The 19,272-nt window shown below is 40.0% G+C and overlaps 1 protein-coding gene across 6 annotated transcripts in view; it reads right to left on the minus strand.

The window, feature by feature from the left end:
* FAM126A (family with sequence similarity 126 member A) overlaps positions 1-15,363 on the minus strand; it is a 57,600-nt gene extending 42,237 nt beyond the window's left edge. For 3 of the 6 annotated variants that reach the window (XM_026082828.1, XM_026082822.1, XM_026082830.1), the window contains exon 1: positions 9,094-9,174. The gene's annotated coding sequence lies outside the window, so the exon portion shown is untranslated. Of the gene's footprint in view, positions 1-4,810; positions 4,911-9,093; positions 9,212-15,274 lie in introns of those variants that run through there. The other 3 variants (XM_026082825.1, XM_026082823.1, XM_026082824.1) reach the window with 3 other exon arrangements.
* Between the last annotated feature and the right edge of the window lie 3,909 nt (positions 15,364-19,272).

Here is a 19,272-nt window from a genome sequence, read left to right on the forward strand (position 1 = left end):
TGAGAGTTTTTGTGAGTTTTAATGTACCCACAAATATGAACTGTCCTCTCAAAGCATTTCTATTCATAGCTTAGTCTAAAATATAGCATTTGAAACAAGCATGAAACTATACTTTCAGTGCAAGTCCTGGGATAGCTCAGTGATTTGGATGTCCCAGAAACAAGCTTTAAAGAATAATTTTGTATACTGTAAGAATGACCATTAAGGTGTGTTTACTTAGAGTAGGCCTACAACACAGTGCAACCGCATCATTAGACATGATCAAAGATGACTGCAATGGAAGGGCTTGATTTTATTTTCCCCTCCCTGAGCATTTATTTTAAATGAGCATTTATTCTAAATGAGTGCTATGATATTTCCCATCACCCAGGTCCACCAACTCAACAGGATTAGCTTCCTCAGTTAAGGTATTGTATGCCAAATATAGTCTTCCATTCTACCATTTCCCCAAAGATCCTGGGAGAAGAGTGCGACCACTGCTATTATGAATATATCACAGATGTTATAACAGAGAGATTTGCAAGGATCCACAGACATCTATTTTAGTAGTTTCTTTTGACAGGAAAAAAACCCTTCCTCCCTAAAGCACTACACAGAGCTGCATTTTTTCAGGACAGGGGTACATCAGTTTTGCTTTGAGTGGTTGGTGATTGCTCCCTGTTAAGTTACAGAATTTAAATGATCCATCAACACACACACACCAGTAACGCTATATTAACCAGCTTCAGGAAAAGTACCCTTTATCGCCCCATGGTAGTTTTCTGATCTTCTTCCTCATCCCTTCCCTTCCTCATCATCTCTCTTCCACAAGGCTATTTTACTCACAAGACTGGACACTTTAGTTTGAAAAGCATTTCAGAGCATCTACAGAGAACCCTGTGCAGTTTACATACATTATAAACATAGAAAAACATGACTAACTGAAATTTTTAAAAATTAACAGCACTACCCACACTTCAGTTTCATTCAGAAAATGACACATCTAACACATGAAACGCTCTATTGGCAGATATAATTTCAATGTTCTAGTGCAGACAATGTACGATCAACTTGAAGTCTCAGATAATTTACTATCCTATATTTCTTTTTTTTTTTTTAATTACAATATAGAGCAAGAAATATAAATCTAACAAAGCTGAGGTTATATAGGTTAGGAATTCTTCTAGAGGGACTCTTATTTGAACAAATTCAAGTACAGACTTCCAGGGTAAATTGCATCACCAAGTAATTTGCTATGGTTCCAAAGTTGTAACAACAGAAACTTAAGTGAAAGTTTCTAATGAATTTATATTGTTTAGACAGCAGCAAACGGTTTAAGACTAAAAATATGAAAGCATGCATTCAATTTGCTTGTCCTTTTTTTTTTTTTATTTGTATCCTCATTAAATCTCAAGATTTTTTGTGCTCAACACAGATCTGATTTTGTAAAAGCATTATATAGAAATGCTAGGTAAGTAAGTCTGAGTGTAAGTGATCAGTACTTCAATATTCAGTTAAACATTCAGAGCCCTGGGTTGGAGCACAGACTTGGTGATTTCGAGCCTGATAAGTATTTCCATAGCTTAACAAAATATTCAATATTTGTTTATATAATAATCTGAAGTATATGACCTTGGAACTTGATTTAGTGTGTTCCGCTTACAAATGGCAACTGAAAAAATCAGTTGAGCTGCAGACGTGATTACAACAAAACATGGAAACTGTCATTGACTACACATGTATTTGTGACACCGTGGACTCAAATGAACCAGAGTTGAATGACATCAATACAGCTTTACAGCCCTAAGAAGCAAAAGGTCACATTCCTAAAAATTATCATATCCACAGTTAGGAGGAGCTGCAATGAACCAAGAGAAAAACAAAAACAAGCAAAACACAGAAATATTATCATATGAGAGTAACTCATACTATATAAAATCTCAGCAAATGCACCCTTCTCCAACAGTGTGACCTTCTGTTCCGAGGAGGAGGTGAGGGGGAGTCAGGAGAGGCAGAAGTGCACAACACAACAGGATCATACATCTATCATTTAAAATCAGTGGGCATGTTTAAGGAACTGCTTAAAGAGTAAATGTGGCATCATTTGGTTCCTGATAGTTTCATCATTCAATTAATGTCCTATTCGCACTTTTTAGTCAGTTCCTCCAGCTTCTGTACAAGCTGGCACCTTCTTTTAAGGGTTCCTTCTTCCTCTGAGGTCAAGTATATCCTAATGCCATGCTGCAATTGAATTTATACACAACTTGTGTTTTACCACCTTGAAAAGCATTTATGAATCATTCAGTTAAATGACTTAGTCCTTTCCACTCTTTCACTGGATCACTGCGGCTTCATGAACTATCATCCATTCCTTTGCTAGAACAAGACAAAGTATCTAAGTCCACTAAAGGGAAATAAATCAAAGATTTCCATGATTCCCTTAAGGAATGAATGTATGCATTATGTATGTATAAGACTACATGGTTTACAGATCTCTTCTGGTTAAACTAAGTTTCAGGGTATAAAACTTATCTCCTGTTACAGCTTGCCAATATGAACAGTTTGGGATAATATCACAGCACAGGTAACTATTACACTCAAGCAAGAACTTTAGGTAACCAGTGTAAATGCACATGCTTCAGATGCTCTTAATATTTTGGCATAAAACAAAGGATAATTTAAAAAATATATATGCTAAAAGTCAATGCAGCAAAGAAATTAAAAGTAGCAGAGAGAGTGTCATGTTAGAGATTTGCTGAGTAGTTTAGATTAGCAAGCACTGGAAGAGCGGTTCTGCTATATTAAGCAGAAAAAGTCTAAGTTCTGTTGCTGAAGAGACAATAGAACTTGAGTTCAAGTCTTTAAGATGTCTTGACCATCTTCAACCAATTATAGATGAAACAACGGAACCCATATATTAGAAGCAACATCATTAAGTATTTTGCAAAATAGATGCCTTCTTCTTTATGTTTCATAGAGTAATGTGACAATTTGATCGCCTGAGGTATAGTATTTCATCACAGTACAAAAAACACAATGATAAAAATACCTGCCAATTACAGTAATGACGCAAAATGCTGCTGAGCAGACCAGTGATTTGCTCAGCCAGATGTGCCCACTAAACCACAAGCTGTAGGAGAATATTCAGAATCTCACTACCAAAATCCTGTCTAAAGTTGCTAGAAGGAACACTAAAATGTTGATTTAGTACTAAGTATCAAGAGCAAAAGAATTCCCTTCTAATGCGACTCCTCCCTATACTGCCAACAAGTTTCCCTTCTTAGCCCAACACAAAACATACAAAGTTGCAGTGTGGTTTTGTGACCTACTTCACCTTTGGACAACTGCTACATAATTTCCTTCAGCCGACAAGCACGGAGGAGTGTTGCTACGGAAAAAAAGTATTAATTTTTGTACCTGAAAACTCTATGGTCTACTTCCATAGACAGGTTATATTAATATAGTATAACAAGCATGTCTTACAAGATAGGCTGAAAATATTCACACTATCTTAAATTTTGAAGAGGGGGGCTGGCATTAAAAACTTTTAAACACACTTAATATTTGTTAGGTCAACTCAAAACTTTTTCCTGTGTCCCAATCATTTCCTTTAATATAGAAAATATTTTAATATTAAGCAGGATTAAAATACACAACAGTTGTCTTTAGGTATGAGAACAAGATTTGAGTAATTGAAGACAAACCAAAATGATTACAATACAGCTTTTTTCCATTAACCAAACACTCATGAAGTCCTTATGCTATCTATCCCTCACTTGGGTAAAATACTAACACTGTTGGACAGCTTAATCATTGAGTATTAGATTTGCTTAATTCTCTATCACTGATCAAAAATCTTCCCACTAGAATCTATTAAAGTTTTGCATAGACTGAAGATTTTAAAACAACAATTGCAATAAAAGTACAGTACCTAATCATGGTGTTTAGTATTAACAAAAATATTAAAATAGTATGCACAATTCATCAGGTTGAAGTTAATGCCTTGCTGAAACATAAATATTTATCCAGTGCAAACAGTGGGAAACCTTAGGAGACAGCATGGCTTTAAGCACTGAAGTGAGTTAATTAGTATCCAGTGTGGCTTCAGAGCATACTGTGCTATTTTTAATTAAAGGTTAGCTTCCAAATAGAAAACAGTAACAAAACGCAAAGGGTATCTTACCTCTTAATTAAGGCAGCTGTCTTTAATAGATATCAAAAGTGCCCAAAATACACAAAGTTTCCTTCACTAAATTTAGAATGAGAGCTCTTATTCCAATCAGTATGGAAAGCAAACACATGCACATCAGCAATAGGTGTGTTTTACTACTCAGCTATTATTGCCTTTACCTAAATTTCTTTGTTACACTTTGTTTGCTACACAGCATCTCTTATCATCAGGGGTTAGAGATGGAAGAATGCAAGCAAACATCTGTTTTGGAAAGATAACCCATTTCCAGTCTTTCTCCTAATAGTCAGATGATATGCAACTGACTCTCCTGCAATGCTGGTCATGTAAAATAAAGTAAGAGATGTATTCATGCATGCCCTCATTTTTCATGGCACTCTCCATACTGAGGAGTGAAGATTATTAACTATCTGCTCGAATTCCACATGCTTTTTTGATTCCAGTTCTAATAAATAATAGTCCTGATAACAAGCCTTTATCAAACCCACTCCCCTCTAAATGTGTATGACATTTAGAAGATACACTGAAGCCTTATAAACAGAGCCATTAATACAGCACACTGAAATACCAGCACAAATATTCTCCCATTTCTGGCACCACAACTACAACAACGGGCTACATGCAGGCAATTTCAGTACTCACTTGGGCTGCAAGATATGCTGCTTCATTCACTATCTTTCCAGTTGCAATATGTCAGACTACCAGTGCACGTAAGTTCACATGGGGATGAGTCCAAAGAAATAGCTGTAAATAACAACCACCTTATCAGACTAAGCCAACCTACTATTTTTATGTTGCTAGTCTTGAACATGGTCCTAATTAGGACAAAGACTTCACAATAATTTCATGAGAAGTACAAGAAAACACTTCATATCTGGCACCGTTTGTGATGTGTTGTATATTGAAAACTATAGCTATCCAATCTTTCAGATTTTGTTTTCTAATTCAGAAGAATTAGAGTCAGCATGCTAGCAAAGTTCCAATACTAACTGATAGAACTCGCATCACTTACAATAAGAAGAAATGCAGAAGCAAGCATTTTTCCTCTCAGCCTCATAGAAGGCTTGCTTTTTATAATTTTACCAATGCTTCCAAGTAACTTCAGATATTTAAAATGTCAGCTATTTACAAAGACGATCTTCAGAGCTCATGGAAGTACCTCATCTTAAATGTCTGTGTGTTCATTTATCACAACACTTTAGAGTCTAGGGAAGATCCTGGTCAACGCATGAACTAAGAAAACACTTGACAGGACCACCGAATTTGAGCACCCTAGAAGCTTTGAACACTGCCTTGCAGCAACTTGCAGTTGCTATGTGAAATATTTTCCACCTTCCATACTTTAGTACTTCTTGTCTTCAGCTACAGTGATCTGACACAGATTTCAGTCCTCATCCTGACACTACTTTGTTATCACCTTCCAAGATTATCTCAAGAAGTATTTAACAGAAAGTAATCCAATTTAAATTCCTATTAACAGATGCTAATAAAACAATGCTTTAACTCCAATACCTAATGAATCATTTAAAGACATTCTCCACTCGCAAATATGCATTTAGTACTCCACCATTCCGCTTAAGAGAACTGGACATTAGTTCTCCTAACTTCAAAGACCATAGAGCATACACAGTGAAGGTCATATCGTCATGCTTCTCATTTTCTATATAGCATGATAGGATCTCCTGCTTCAACTTCATGCATATTACTTCTGAAAGATAACTGGTAATAATATAAGTAATACATAAGTGCAGCAATATATTTAAGCACTGTTTGTGCTAACAAAACTACCTGCACATATTCTGCAGCAGACTTAAGTATAAGCTTTGGACCCAGTCTTGCATTTGCTAGACAGAAAGTAAGCCAGGTTAAACAGAGAGGGTATTTGCCCAAACAAAGGCTTGGGAATGAAACCTGGTGATCCAGCTAATGGGTTTAAGTCTAAGCTGTTCCCAACAGAGGCTTTGTACGCTTGCAGAGTGACCAGGTGATCTTTATAAGAGTCCAAGTGCTACTGCCTTTTAATATTCTCATCAACTTAAGCCTTGAAGCCTCATGCGAGTTTCATTTGAAAGCCTCAAATATAAAGTCCACTCCACAGGCCCTAACTCCCAAAGGAAAGTCTGGTAACTGTGACTTTTCTCTTGCAATTCATGCAGATTTCTCAAACTGTGCATCTTCCATACAACCTGAAACTAAACAGTGTCAAATTGGGATTTAAAATGTGTATTTATTTTATAGTTAAAACAACCAGGCATTGGCCAACAACTTGTAACTAATAATAGGGTAAATCTCCAGAAAGAACAAGGCAATTTTAATGTAGCATGTGTTAAAATAAGTCATAGGTCAGGAGAGAATCTAATGTTTACCTTAAGGCCATATTTAATGAAAATGCATTTCCTGACATGAACATGTCAAGAAGGTTCAATACATTGCTTTTGGTATTCAAAATAGTACACTAACATGTACTAAGAATTAGACTTTAACTCAGTGGCTATCTTTAAGTTCAATAGAGGCATACTATTTGCATCAGTATGCAGGGTCTCTTCTCACTGCTTACAGCCAGCCCCATAATATAGATGGTACATACAATTTACAGTGCCTGGCCTTGCAATAACTTATGCATATGCTTCTTCACAGTACGAGTCCTTACAAAATTAGAATACAAGTGACTTAACTATCCAGCTATGCCCGTGAACATGACTACCATGGACTCTCTAGAGTGAAAGAAAACCTCCCATTCATGAAACTATGACAGAAGTTCACCTTCGTTCTGCCTTTTTCCTTGTCAGAAGAACTTTGAGTAAGTTTAACTTGTATCTTAAAACAGCTCAACACCAAAAGCAAGTGAACTACCATAACTAATAATTCATCCAAAGCAATACTGAACTTCAAAATTGTCACACCCTCCCAATTAGAAATCCTGCCAGTGTCTCACATAGAGATTATCACAAAAGAGAAGAAGCTGAATTTTGCATCTCAAAGATGGTATTTCCATGCTATCTCCTTATACTGAAGGAAAATAAGTCCAAGAACAATGCAAGATGGACCTAAGACACAACTTTAAAGTATATTATTCTTACCCAAAATATTTTATTGCAGAAAGTGAAATAGACTGGAAGTTAATTTGAATAAGTTTTACAACACTACTTACTTCTCACAGTATAAAAGAACTTGCTGGGAGGTGGAGAGGAGGAGAAGGAAATAAAAGCAAGGCACTTGTTTGTGGAGGAAGGCATTCTGTGAAAAGTACAAACTTCTGAAAACAAGTTTTTTAGAAAGAAATGTCTAGCAACATTCTTGGAGGAGGAAAAAAAACAGAAAAGCCTTTAAATGCAATGCAGATAAGCAAGTACCAATATTGTCTACACTCTGCTACATAAAACTGTTTCTAAAGTGTCATTTGTTGCAAATTGCCTTTAAAAAAAATCTGAATCTGCAGCTAATAGAACTATCTAATAGCAACCATTTACTATTCTTCTCAATAAACTGGCAATTTTTATTAAAAATATCAGAAGATCAGCGCTAACAAGGTGTGTATTATCCTGGAGTATTCAAAATCTTTTGCTTGTGAAGGCAACCCTTTTCAGGAGCTTTTCAGGACAGAGTTAAAATTCAGTTGGAAGGGAAACAAATATGGCTTTCAGGATTACAGAGAATGAAACAAGTCCCCAGGGCGTTCCCTCTTCTTTTACCATTACATTTAAAACAAAAGGCACAAGACACGTTACTTCAATTTAACGTGCATGCAGCTGGAAAACGAACAATGAAACCTACACAGACACAAGCTCCTGCAGTCTGTGGCACTTCCTACTTAGGAACCTCAACCGCAAACTCAGCAATTTGAACTGTTGCTGCCACCTCTCACACACCTCTTCCAGTACACTGAAGTCAATGCAGCAGACAAAACATACAGGAGAGATCAGTTAAAACGTGTGTATTTTACGGCACTGCAAACAGCACAGTTCTTAACTATTTCTTAAATCTTCCCATGAGCAGCCCCACAGGGCTAGTAGAGCGAGCAGAAAGTCTGCTCTGAGGCACCGCCGTGTCCTCCTGCTCTGGGGAGACGAGCCGGAGCAGCTTCTTTGTCTCGCCTGCCGCAGGCTGCCAGCACTTCAAACTGTCTTTTCCAGGTTTTGTCAAGCGACACGAGTATTTTCAGAGCTGTTAGCACCAAGCCCCCCCCGCCACGCGAAACCGCGGCTTCCTCCCTCCGTCATCCCCGATCTTTGTGCGGGAGCCGAGCAGGAGACTCAACACGTGAGGACACGCGCGAGCGGCGAGGCGCAGCCGGGATGCCTGAAGCGCACCGACACGCGCCTCCTCCGCCGGCCCGGCGACTACTTGCAGGAAAGGAAAGGCGGAATCCGCTGCCCGGGGCGCCCGCCCGCGGCCCCGCTCCCCCACCGGCGCCTGCTCCGCGCCGGGCCCTCCGCCGGGCGCGCTCGGGGCAGAGACCGGGGGCGCGCGCAGCCCCGCCGCCGCCTCCCGCGGGGCCGCCCAGCCCGCCGCCGCCGCCGCTTCCCTCCCTGACCGCTGGGATCCGGCGCCCCCGGCAGCGCCCAGGGACCGACCCTACCCCCGCCTCGGCCCCGCCAAGGCAACTCGGCGGAGCGCCGCCCCGAGCGCCCTTCAGCCGCCGCCGGGGCGCTCGGACCGTCTCTTCCCTCCCTTCCTTCCTCCCTCCCTCTCAGCCGTGGCCCGCGCCCGCCGGGTAACGGCTGTTCCCGCCGCGCCCTGCGGGGGAGCCCGCTGCGGAGGAGGCGCCCGGGACCCGGCGCCAGAGAGGGACGGCGCGGGAGGGTGCTCTCTTCAGCCAGCTGTTAGTTGCCCAACGGCCACAACCGTCCCGGCGGCGAAGAGGGCTGCTCCAGCCCCGCGCGGAAAAAGTTCCCTCCGCGCCAGTGGCCGCTATTCAAACTCACCCCCGCCCGCCCAGCAGCGCCACCGTTACAGATCCGGGCGCCGCCACCGCCACTCCCGCTCACGGACTTACTCGCGCGCCAGGACCGACAGCGGCGAGGGCAGAGAGCAGCGTGCTGGCACCGCCCAAGCGGCTGCTGCCTGGCGGCGGCGGCAGCCAATAGAAAAACGAAGCGCGGTCACACTAGCCAATCGAGTGGCAGAGTGGGCGGTGTTCGAGCCCGCGCCCTCCTTTCCCCCAATGGGTGGTGGTGTCCCCTTCCGAGGGCGGCGGGGCTGTGTCAGCCGCGGGGCACGAGGGGGGCTGGGCTCCCCGCCGCGCTGCGAGGGCAGCCGCGGGGCGGGCGCCACCGGGGGAGGCGCCGCGGAGCTCCGCGCAGCTCGCGGCCGTGCCTCAGCCCCTCGCAGGCCCGGCAGCGTGAGAGGCGGCGACAGCCCGAGCATTGCCGAGGGAACGGGTGAAGACGAGTCATTGTTTCCCCGTTGGTGCTGAATCAGAAACATGACTAAAGCACACGGCAGCACCCAGCGAGCGGCAGGGAGGGCGGCAGCTCGCAGGGCGCCGCTTCCTCAACGCCCCGCGCCCGCGCTCCTTCGTGTGGGCCCGGGCCCGGGCCCGGCGAGCGCCTCGCCAACCGCCAACGACCGCCTGGCCAACGGCCGCCTCGGCCGGCCGCTGCGACGGCGCTGGGCGGGAAACATCAGCCTCGTGGTCAGAAGTGACCGTTAGGAGCGTTGGGAGTGCTGGGAAGGGCTGTATCCCGAGGGCATCCCGAGTGCTTCACTCGAGGCTGCCCCAAGGCACTCGCCTGAAAGCTACACCCACGTGGCCTCAACGCTGTCATACAAGCGATGGGGCGGGCGGTGGGGGGGGAAGTTAAGTGATTTAGATTTGTATTTTACAAGCAAAACGTTTGAAGTGATTGCTTACGTTCAAGGCCAGCAGTCAGGGCAAGATGCATTTGTTTTACTTCTGTCCTATTAAACAACATTTCCCCCACCCCCCACCCCCAATCCCACCTGAAATAATTGCTTGGAAATGAAAATTGGGATTATGATATAGTAATTAGAATGTAAAGCAAAATTAAGTCTTTAACTTTTACAGCCCTGACAAAGAGATGATTATACTAGCTGTAGTGACAAATCCTTAAGTGACATTTCTTAAATGAGAATACCTCATAATTTAGTTTAAAAGCTCCTAATTTTTATCCGGCATGTCTTTCTATTATTTATTTAGACATTGTATTCTTATCAGCTCTCTGAAGATGGGGCAATTACAGGCAAGCCTAATTGCACATCAATCTATGGCCTTTTTCTGTCATAAATCCTTTCCCCTTTTTGTAATTTTGAAGTCTTTTTTTTACTGACTTCCCACTTGTATTGCTCCAAAGGGTTAATTTGAAATAAAACTGAATGAAGTGTAATTAGCTACTTTTTTTTTTAATGAAGTTTGGTTTTTAATTTTTGTTATAACTGCATTTGCTTTGCAACTATGTTTTGAGGATTAAGTTTTAATCCTCAAAAGCACATACTTACAGTAATCTTCAGGATTAATAAAGATTAAATAAATCAGTAATCTAATTGCTATGTGGTGAAACTGAGGCAAGGAGCATGTGATTTGGTCAGTGCCAAAACAGCATGTAATGACAGAGTCAGAATTAGATCCACCAACACTTACCGTCGTTAGGCATTGCCCCATACAGTTACTCATTTAAAAGCCATAGTCTTCCGTACTTTACTAGTCTTAATCTTGTGCTACTCCATGCAGGTAGATACCTGTGTTCACACACACGTTTGCCGATTTCTGTGGAGCTCTGCACCTCAGAAAATGGAGGGTTCTATGCATTTATTCAAGATTTCCTGGCCATCCAGTACATGTACTTTGCTGTCTTTCTGTCTGAGCTATATCTTGACTTACACTTTTATTATTCATTTCCATAGGTATCCAGTATATCATTTTATTGCTAATAAAATGTATGGGTTATTTTCAAGGCTCATTCATAATACAAGTTATAATACATTAAAAATTTGCTTTTATAATACAAATGTCTTTCTTGCAAAATCATTTGTCTTTATAATACTCCCACTGTGTTATAGTCTACATTCATTCTGACATCAGTTCTTATGACAATGGATAAAATAGGTCTGTTTTCCTGAAAAGAAAGATGATATTAGTTCCAACAATGGTGTAAGGGAGTTTTATTATTCAACTACGGTAAGATAAAGAGAGACAGTTAAAGTGTATAATCTTAGGAACAACCAAATGGAACTTTATGAGTGACATAATAAATGTTATCTTTAGAAAGAATATACATCTGAATCAGAGCCAAAATGCTTCTCCTCTTTTTCACTGTGTGTATCAAGTATCTAAGTTTCTTTGCATTTCCACTGCTATTTCTTCCAACAATAGTGCAGGCATAAGTAGCTCCCATCAGAACGTGTTCCCCACCTGCTGGTTGTACCTATTCCCAAGATCTTTCCTGTTTCTGTGACCAAACAATCCACTGAATTGCCAAACTGATTCAGTTTGAAGATAACCAAGCAAAAAAAAAAAAAAAAAGTTATTTTAACATGGTTCTGTTCCCTGCTCTGGTTTAAATGCTCGGTCCTACAATTCTGGGAGCAGGGTGGAATCAGGAGCAAATGTTGGGAGTAGAGATGCAGCAGTGCAGAAGCAGTTTAAAACCAAATTTGTTAAACGGTATCGTATCATCAGTCCCAGCACACGTACAGCGTCAGGAAGGAGAATCACTACTGGATGTGAATGCTGTATCCTGATACTGATGTGGGTTCTGACATACATGACACGCTAAGTGATCCTTTAATTTTACTGTTATTGATGCATTATGATTCTCCTAATTAGTAAAAGCAATGATTCACATACAAATAAAAGGAAGGCAATTACTTCACATGCAGCATATAACATTTACTGACATTTCTACAATTTCAGGTCATGTTATCAAAAGAAAATAGCATATATTACTTCCATAGATTTTAATACTTAGACTATTTTGGTGCTTCAAACATTCTTACCCCATTGGCCTTAAATATTATAAATGCCCAAGATTGCGTGCATTTTCCTTTTACTAATATGGTTAATATTTCTTTGCTTAGATGTCCACATCATTTATTGCCTTTTAGCCTTATATGTGTGACCAGTTTTTTTGCCTTTAGAAAACCATTTCAAATTGCCCTATAAAGAGGAGCGTCAGAGAGAATCAGAACTTTTGTTCCACTTCTCCAGCAGCCCAGGCTGCTCAATGTTGTTTCAAAAACAGGTTTTCCAGGAAGCTATTTCCTTTACATTTCATAAAATATTCTCATTGCTCAGGAAAATAATTCAGAACCTACAACCTCTGCTTGTTCGACTATTTTTGGTCTGTGCTTTTCATTTTAATTTCTTATATTTAGATTGCAAGCTATAATGGGGTTGTAAGCTTCTTAAAAAATATAAATCATTCATAAATAAATACTTAACAACTGTAATCTGTCACGTGACCATTTTTTTTAAAGCTCAACTCAACACACAGGCCATCTTAAAAAACAGTGCATCTGGACCTCGGGAAAAAAATAGCAGTTATTTCCAGTCATCTGATCTCATACCAAATCTGTAGCCTATGAGACATTGAGGAGAACACTGTTTAGGAAGGGAGACAGAACTGCAGAACTGGGGTTTTGTTAGCAGTCTGTCACAGTTCCAGTGTCACAGTAACTGCAGTAAATGCATGCTGGTAGGTAAGTGGGAGTGCCTTGTTGGAGTAGCCCTTCTCTTTAAGTTAGGAATAAAATTTACTTCAGAATTAAGAGCAGTGCTAAGTCTTGATTAGAAATTCAGCTAGCATTTTCAAAAACATCCAGGACTCTTTCTCCTCCTATAGGGCTTTTGATAATTCCATTAGTTGGGACAACAAGCAAGTGTGAATTCATTCACTCAAGTCAGCAGAGTTCCAAGAGCTTTGTATCAAATGCAAAGCAGTTTGGAGACTACTAGTCTGACATATTTCAGAACAATTTTAATAACAACAAAAAAAAACTGAAAAAAATTGTGTAGTGTCCAGGAAGTAATGTTGACCTAGGAACAAAAGCAGATATTCTGAAATTTCCTTTTAAATTGAAGTGAAAAGTCAACACTTGCTACAAAACACTGGTTCTGCAATTTTTATTTTAGGAGAGCTGAAACAACTGACTGAAACAAAATATTTTGACATTGTCAGATGTTCAGTTTTGACTTATGGTTTTCCTCTTAATATTTCAGTTTAAACCATGAATAAAATATTTTGATAACTTTCTTGAAAATATAAATGAAACAGATACATTCCTGTAAAAAGTTTTAACTTTTATCAAATCCATATTTTGACAGAAAATTGCTCTAGTGGAAAGTTCCTTATCTGATCTTCCAACAAAGTGAAAAATTACTAACATTTATTTGACTCTGAAACACTTAAGACCTCACAGCCCCAGATTTCTTGTATTATCACAAGATCTCACAACCCTCGATTTTTTTATATTACCACAAAACCCTTTAAATGAAAAATGATCAAAAAAGAAGGCTTCAATAAACATTTTATTGATCATTTGACTGAATAGAGATCTTTCTAAAAGAACTTCAGATTAAAAAAAAAAACTATACAATGGCACAGAACTTCAAAAAACATTTCCTGTGCTTAAGTGATTATAAGTTTTATTTATTCTAAATAAAGACAGCTCTTATCTTATGCTTTTTGCTGACCTGAACTTCTTCTGGCAGAAAGGCCTTAGGTTTCTTTTTTTAATTTTTCTTGGCAAATCTTATACATTAGTATAAGGCTGCTGTAACTTGATTTGCTAATATTGTAGATAAATATTTGTTACAAAAATACCACAGTAGAATTAAAAACAAAGTAATTACATCTTTCTGCTATTCAAAGGCTTTCCAAAAGTTTAAATTCACACAACTCAAATTTAAAAACAACTTTGACTTGATAGAGCTTTTGAATACCAGTTTTCTAAGCAACATGTTCCATATCAGTGTTTTGCACTAAGGAAGGATGTTCTCAGCATTAGAGAGTAAAACATAATAACTCCTCTGATTTTGATTTTAAGGAGAAGTTACTGCAAGGTATCTGATAACAGAAAAAGCTCTCTCTTACTGTGCCACTAATGTAACATCCAACATGCTGAAAGGCAAAGTTAAAAAGCATATATAGCAACCACATGCTAATAAATAAATAATGAATAAACTATTCTTACTGAGAGCTAGAAGTCCATTACTTCTTTTCACACTTTCCTGAGAATACATTGCATTGGGGCTGAGGTAAACATTATCATCAAACAGAAGTTAAAAACACATATGCAGGTTTGTAAATGCAGCAGTTGACAAGATTAACAGTTTTGAGGGGAAAGACATAAATATTTCATCTGAGCAGTCCAGAATCCCAGAAACAAGCAGTCAGGGAAAGGTGGGAGAGGAGAAACACATGGAGATTGCTCTCGTGAGAAGTACAGCTGACTACACAACACCATGACTGAATTTCAAGTAGGAAAGACTTCATTTGGGAGCAGGGCTGGAGAAAGGCAACAGGAATCCACCACAGCATAGAGCCTCCTGTGAGCCCTGCAGCATATCACCTTTCTGCACCCTCTCTGCTAAATGAAATGCTAAAAGAAAGGCTGCTGACCACCAGGTATTTTATGCAACACCCCTACCTTAACATTAGCAGCTCAGTTAAAGTATCACAACTACTTTAATTATCACAGCTGAGCTGAATTTCCTCTTCCTGACCACAACCATTTGTGGTGCCCAAGTGGGGGCCTTTCCTCATTGCATAAACAAGGAGGAGTGATGGGAGCTGGTGAAGATGCCAAGAAAGAAAGGGGGGAAGGATGAGAAAAATGACATAAGGGAATTCAAGGATTCTATCACTGTCAGCTCTTCAGGCCTTACATGCTTACCAATTGTTATTCCTATAGATAATTCCTTTCCCAGCCCACATGTGCCTGAGCATGTTGATGGTTTAGTGAGTGTATGTATTTCTGTCTCTCGTTCTGCTGCTGGCCTACAGAAAAAGGAACAGCTCAGCTTACAGGGGCAGTCAGACACCCTGGTCAGCCCAAAAGCCGCATATCCTTTTAAGATGGTGCTTACAGTTGCAGTAAGTTAGCTCATGAATTGCCTCCCAGTGAACAAAACAAACCGTGGCTCACCTTGCCTTCCAGGGCACCCCATGCTAGCGGTGAGAAGCCCTTTTCCCCCTGCCCTAGTGGCCTGGGCTCGGGGTGAGCAGCAGAGCAGCTGCGCAGCTCCGGCACCAACCTCTGGTGTGCACAGGGCCAGCCTGGTTGCACTTGCCACTTCCTCCCTTGGCCTGCGGTTAGCTGATGCAGAGGGTGGGGCTGAGCTCCAAGCTACCAACTGACATTTTGTTGTTGCTTCCTCTTGGGTCACGCTTGCAAGCTTTGCCTTTGAATCACAAGACCTCGAAATGCATGCATGCACATATATAATGGAAGCTCATCCTTCTGATGTAGCTCCATCAGCCCCAAAACCAGGGCATTAGACTTAAGTCTATAAAGGGTGTGTGTCTTCAGCTAGCCCGGGTAAGAGGCCTGATGTCCTCTTTGGACACCCTGGCTCCAGGCCTGTCAGTAGACCCTTAGCACATATACAGTGGTTGGCTCCATTTGGAACTGGTGGAAGCTGCCTTCGAAAGCGGTATCAGGAGGTCTAGAGAGCAACATTTTTTTCACCTGACCCCATCCTACTCTCAGCTGTAGCTCTTTGAGGATGAAAGAACCAGCAGTGATCCAAAGACTCCATATTGCATGCAGTTCCCCTGGAAAAGCTAAGAGTTCAGCCATATTGCTAAGGTTTGTAACCCAGAGGGAGGATGATGTTTATGTTAGAGTGTGTAGGATAAGAAATTATGGGGTTAAGCTGCAACAAGGGAAACAGAAGGTAGGAGGTTCTGTTCTATCTGTACAAACAGTGAAGCACAGGACCAGATCGCTGCAAGAGACTGTGGAATTACCATCAGCTCAGTTTTTAAGAACAGTTTAGGTATCCTTGACCCTGCTTTAAGACAGAGATACAGTGAGAATTGAGTGATATCTCTTCACGAGTTATCTTCTGGGTTGTGATCAGCCACACTCACTTTTTCCTCTCAAAGTAATGGTTACAGATTGGATGTTTTAAGGTTTAAGTGAAACCCAAAGTGCTAAATTACAGTGTTACGAAATGCTTTTAGAATAACTATGAGAACACTGTTAATGGGTGTATAAGTATTCTGAAATAGAAATATATGTGTAATAAAAGTTAGGCATTTGAAGCAAAATCAGAAACTGACATGAGGCAGTTAGTTATCTTTTTTTTACCTTTTCTGATAGATTATTACTAAATTCATGTCCTGCTTTTATAGTTGATATCTACATATTTCCAGTTCTTAAAGTGCTACGGGGGGGGGGGGGTTATTGTTTGTTATTTTTATTATGAGCTTTGGTAATAAACCATCCTAAACTTCCTGAGAATGAAGACATGCTTCCTTCCCCCATATCTAGGCTACTTTGACAGGGCCCAGACGTGATGGTTAACTTATAAACAAGTGTATTCTTCCCAACCTCTCATCACTCTGTTTATTTTAATAGATGTTTGTGGGGCTTTTCTGATATCTTTCTGTGATGGTTTAACTTATTCAAAACACTCAGTCAGATGGGTGTCCTCGCTCTATCATTATGCTTCCTTAGGATTACAAATTTAGTAATACAGTTGAACACAGCTTTTCCAGGGGAAACTGCACGAAAGATGGAGTCTTTGGATCATTGCTGGTTCTTTCTCTATCAAGAGAGTCAGCTACTTTGTTTTGATGAAATATTTTGTTTTTCTGCAGGTAGAGATCCTCTCAACTTGGTCAAGGACAAAACTCCAGCCAACTTTTTTTAAGAATGTGAACAATGAAAAAAATCTTGCCAGTAAGACTTGCTTTCCTCTTGGTATGGGAGGTCACAGATCTGGTCTAATCATTTGGCCATTTTCCCTAGAATTTATAATGTTGATCACAGAGATGTATTTCAGTCTCAATGACCGTATTAAGGAGGAAAAGCAGACTCTTAAGTTAATCAGACCAACTGCTTTCTTGCTATCTACTTTCCCAAAGCCTGACATTTTAAAAGAAAATAACTTATTATTCATAGGGCTATTACCTAGAGAAAAAAGAACATTCAAATTATGGACTTATTATTTGATATAGTTGCACCCTGTTGATTTTTTAAGTCACTTACATTTCAGCTCAGCAGTTTTCTTCCTTCACATGGCTCAGCTTGTGCTCTATTCTGTCTGATCACATCCCACCATAATACCACTTTGCCATAAGAACATAGGTGTAGCACTAACTGAATATGTCATATATATCTATTGTATATCACAGATTTAATTTAATGTTTAATTTCAATCAAAATTGTTGAGACTTCCAAGGGGGGAAAAGACTTCTGGTATTTTTTTTTCCTAAGCCAGAACTTCATGATCTTAAACACCATTGTCTGAGAAATTCAGATTAGCATTTAACAATAACATGGATACCTCATTTTTCAAATTCTGTTGTAGGCAAGTACGTTCCAGCCTTGTACCCTTTGTGCATGGGAAAACTGCCAGGGACTGACTTGTCCCTTGCTTGGCTCTGGGGATTTGTATTCCATCTGACAGATTAAAATCATAGCTATTAATATTATAGGGTTGTAGATTTACTCACCACTAAATAACTCTTGTAAGACATATTGCTCTCTCAAACAGCTTTGAATCTTAAAACTGACAAGACAACCAGCAGGTTGGGTGCTGACAGGTGTGGCGAAATTCATTATTGGTAAAAATGAAGCAGGAGGGTTTTGTTTTTCCTTTGGAGAAATTACTTTTAAAGAGGACTTGAAAAAAAGTATAACAGAAAGCATGTGATGGCTTTGACAAAAGGGGGCCACATGAATGAAACTATATAGCTGAACAAAACAAGCAGTTGCCAAACTGAGCATTGCACATGCATGTCTGCATGTACCCGTCTGTATTTACGGACACCTTCACAGTGCAGAGACACCACCGCCATTAACCGAAGCTCTGTGGGCCCTGACTGGTGACTGGATCTTTTAATAGTCATCCTGCTTTTCAGTGCACTGTAGAAATGAAAGGCGCTCTACAAACACTAACCATGGAGAGAACTATCTTGTTTTGACAGCAACTAGGTCTACTATAACAAAGCTTTCCCCCAGCTTGGTCCATGAGGGTTCCTCACAAGTATTCCCAGCGGTATTTTCCATTGTCATGATGACATCTACTGGAGGGGAGAGGGTTGAACACAGATTTCTCCGTCCAAGCATAACACTTTTAACATTGGCAGGGTTGGTGCAAATTCACATATTGAATACTACTACTGTATTGAAATGTGTGGAAAGCAATACGATGATGCTGTTATTCTAAATATTTTAAAGTCCAGCTTTCTCAAAAGACACATGATAAAAAAGTGATTAGAAGAAATGATTCAAACTTTATCTACGATGCGTAACTAAATCTATAGATTAATAGATCTTTTTAAATGGTTAGATGAAAAAAGAAATAAACTTATTAAGTATATCTTTTCTATAAGTAAAAAACAAATAAGCACTAACTTCAGAAAAATACATGTTATGGCACTTTAAAGATATGTAACTGAAACATGGGTTTTGTTAAAACAAATGAGATATTAGAAACTGGTTATGCAAAACAGCATAATTTGTAAATGAAATATACGCAGTGCTTTACATGTTAGGTTTTTAATTTTTTCTACAATAGAAATACTGTATGTTTACTATATTTTTAAATGAAAAAATGGTATATATTCTTGCTACATTTTCACCTCCTATTTGCAAACACAAATATATCTTCATATTAGCTGAAAATAAGAATCAAGAGTTAATGTTTTCTGAAGCATCTTTTGTTGGAAATCAGTGTCTGCAATTTTCTGAAATAAAGCCAGAGTAGCCAACCATTCAAGATGCTTTCTCAAAATAAAAATTCGAAGGAAAGTGCGTTTGTTTTCCTTTAAACCCATTCATTACTGCTAGACTATGGCTGCTTCTTGGCAACCTCCTCCCAGCCTGAGGAGGTCCACTGACTGCACAGGGGATAACATGTGCCAAGTCTATCTATTGTCCTCTTGTTCAATCTATTCAGTCCCTTTTCAATG

Source organism: Apteryx rowi, unplaced genomic scaffold (genome assembly GCF_003343035.1).
Source record: "Apteryx rowi isolate R43461 unplaced genomic scaffold, aptRow1 scaffold_595, whole genome shotgun sequence".
In the NCBI taxonomy this organism is placed as follows: domain Eukaryota; kingdom Metazoa; phylum Chordata; class Aves; order Apterygiformes; family Apterygidae; genus Apteryx; species Apteryx rowi.